Below are 3,731 nucleotides of genomic sequence, written 5' to 3' on the forward strand. Positions count from 1 at the left end.
TGGTATACACTACCTTCTTTACCATGAGGCCGAGATGGGACTGATCGGTGTCGTCCCGAACTGGTATACACTACCTTCTTAGCCATGAGGCCGAGATTGGACTCACCGGTGTCGTCCGCGAACTGGTATACACTACCTTCTTAGCCATGAGGCCGAGATGGGACTCACCGGTGTCGTCCCCGAACTGGTATACACTACCTACTTAGCCATGAGGCCGAGATGGGACTCACCGGTGTCGTCCCCGAACTGGTATACACTACCTACTTAACCATGAGGCCGAGATGGGACTGATCGGTGTCGTCCCGAACTGGTATACACTACCTTCTTAGCCATGAGGCCGAGATTGGACTCACCGGTGTCGTCCGCGAACTGGTATACACTACCTTCTTAGCCATGAGGCCGAGATGGGACTCACCGGTGTCGTCCCCGAACTGCTATATACTACCTACTTAGCCATGAGGCCGAGATGGGACTCACCGGTGTCGTCCCCAAACTGGTATACACTACCTTCTTAGCCATGAGGCCGAGATGTGACTCACCGGTGTCGTCCCGGAACTGGTATACAGTACCTACTTAGCCATGAGGCCGAGATGGGACTCACCGGTGTCGTCACCGAACTTGTATACACTACCTACTTAGCCATGAGGCCGAGATGGGACTCACCGGAGTCGTCCCCCAAACTGGTATACACTACCTTCTTAGCCATGAGGTCGAGATGGGACTCACCGGTGTCGTCCCCGAACTGGTATACACTACCTTCTTAGCCATGAGGCCGAGATGGGACTGATGGGTGTCGTCCTGAACTGGTATACACTACCTTCTCAGCCATGAGGCCGAGATGGTACTCAACGGTGTCGTCCCGGAACTGGTATACAGTACCTTCTTAGCCATGAGGCCGAGATGGCACTGATCGGTGTCGTCCGCGAACTGGTATACACTACCTACTTAACCATGAGGCCGAGATGGGACTGATCGGTGTCGTCCCGAACTGGTATACACTACCTTCTTAGCCATGAGGCCGAGATTGGACTCACCGGTGTCGTCCGCGAACTGGTATACACTACCTTCTCAGCCATGAGGCCGAGATGGGACTCACCGGTGTCGTCCCCGAACTGGTATACACTACCTACTTAACCATCAGGCCGAGATGGGACTGATCGGTGTCGTCCCGAACTGGTATACACTAACTTCTTAGCCATGAGGCCGCGATAGGACTCACCGGTGTTGTCCCCGAACTGGTATACAGTACCTTCTTAGCCTTGAGGTCGAGATGGGACTCACCGGTGTCGTCCCCGAACTGGTATACACTACCTTCTTAGCCATGAGGTCGAGATGGGACTCACCGGTGTCGTCCCCGAACTGGTATACACTACCTTCTTAGCCATGAGGCCGAGATGGGACTCTCCGGTGTCGTCCGCGAACTGGTATACACTACCTTCTTAGCACATGAGGCCGAGATGGGACTGATGGGTGTCGTCCCGAACTGGTATACACTACCTTCTTAGCCATGAGGCCGAGATTGGACTCACCGGTGTCGTCCGCGAACTGGTATACACTACCTTCTTAGCCATGAGGCCGCGATAGGACTCGCCGGTGTTGTCCCCGAACTGGTATACAGTACCTTCTTAGCCTTGAGGTCGAGATGGGACTCACCGGTGTCGTCCCCGAACTGGTATACAGTACCTACTTAGCCATGAGCCAGAGATGGGAGTCACCGGTGTCGTCCCCGAACTGGTATACAGTATCTACTTAGCCATGAGGCCGAGATGGGACTCACCGGTGTCGTCCCCGAACTGGTATACACTACCTTCTTAGCCATGAGGCCGAGATGGGACTGATCGGTGTCGTCCCCAAACTGGTATACACTAACTTCTTAGCCATGAGGCCGCGATAGGACTCGCCGGTGTTGTCCCCGAACTGGTATACAGTACCTTCTTAGCCTTGAGGTCGAGATGGGACTCACCGGTGTCGTCCCCGAACTGGTATACAGTACCTACTTAGCCATGAGCCAGAGATGGGAGTCACCGGTGTCGTCCCCGAACTGGTATACAGTACCTACTTAGCCATGAGGCCGAGATGGGACTCACCGGTGTCGTCCCCGAACTGGTATACACTACCTACTTAGCCATGAGGCCGAGATGTGACTCACCGGTGTCGTCCCCGAACTGGTATACACTACCTACTTAGCCATGAGGCCGAGATGGGACTCACCGGTGTCGTCCCCAAACTGGTATACACTACCTTCTTAGCCATGAGGTCGAGATGGGACTCACCGGTGTCGTCCCCGAACTGGTATACACTACCTTTTTAACCATGAGGCCGAGATGGGACTGATCGGTGTCGTCCCGAACTGGTATACACTACCTTCTTAGCCATGAGGTCGAGATGGGACTGATGGGTGTCGTCCCGAACTGGTATACACTACCTTCTTAGCCATGAGGCCGAGATTGGACTCACCGGTGTCGTCCCCGAACTGGTATGCACTACCTTCTTAGCCATGAGGCCGCGATAGGACTCACCGGTGTTGTCCCCGAACTGGTATACAGTACCTTCTTAGCCTTGAGGTCGAGATGGGAATCACCGGTGTCGTCCCCGAACTGGTATACACTACCTTCTTAGCCATGAGGCCGAGATTGGACTCACCGGTGTCGTCCGCGAACTGGTATACACTACCTTCTTAGCCATGAGGCCGAGATGGGACTGATGGGTGTCGTCCCGAACTGGTATACACTACCTTCTTAGCCATGAGGCCGAGATTGGACTCACCGGTGTCGTCCCCGAACTGGTATACACTACCTTCTTAGCCATGAGGTCGAGATGGGACTGATCGGTGTCGTCCGCGAACTGGTATACACTACCTTCTCAGCCATGAGGCCGAGATGGGACTCAACGGTGTCGTCCCGGAACTGGTATACAGTACCTTCTTAGCCATGAGGCCGAGATGGGACTGATCGGTGTCGTCCGCGAACTGGTATACACTACCTTCTTTACCATGAGGCCGAGATGGGACTGATCGGTGTCGTCCCGAACTGGTATACACTACCTTCTTAGCCATGAGGCCGAGATTGGACTCACCGGTGTCGTCCGCGAACTGGTATACACTACCTTCTTAGCCATGAGGCCGAGATGGGACTCACCGGTGTCGTCCCCGAACTGGTATACACTACCTACTTAGCCATGAGGCCGAGATGGGACTCACCGGTGTCGTCCCCGAACTGGTATACACTACCTACTTAACCATGAGGCCGAGATGGGACTGATCGGTGTCGTCCCGAACTGGTATACACTACCTTCTTAGCCATGAGGCCGAGATTGGACTCACCGGTGTCGTCCGCGAACTGGTATACACTACCTTCTTAGCCATGAGGCCGAGATGGGACTCACCGGTGTCGTCCCCGAACTGCTATATACTACCTACTTAGCCATGAGGCCGAGATGGGACTCACCGGTGTCGTCCCCAAACTGGTATACACTACCTTCTTAGCCATGAGGCCGAGATGTGACTCACCGGTGTCGTCCCCGAACTGGTATACACTACCTTCTTAGCCATGAGGTCGAGATGGGACTCACCGGTGTCGTCCCCGAACTGGTATACACTACCTACTTAGCCATGAGGCCGAGATGGGACTCACCGGTGTCGTCCCCAAACTGGTATACACTACCTTCTTAGCCATGAGGTCGAGATGGGACTCACCGGTGTCGTCCCCGAACTGGTATACACTACCTTTTTA

The sequence above is a fragment of the Lasioglossum baleicum genome, unplaced genomic scaffold (genome assembly GCF_051020765.1).
Source record: "Lasioglossum baleicum unplaced genomic scaffold, iyLasBale1 scaffold0034, whole genome shotgun sequence".
Lineage (NCBI taxonomy): Eukaryota > Metazoa > Arthropoda > Insecta > Hymenoptera > Halictidae > Lasioglossum > Lasioglossum baleicum.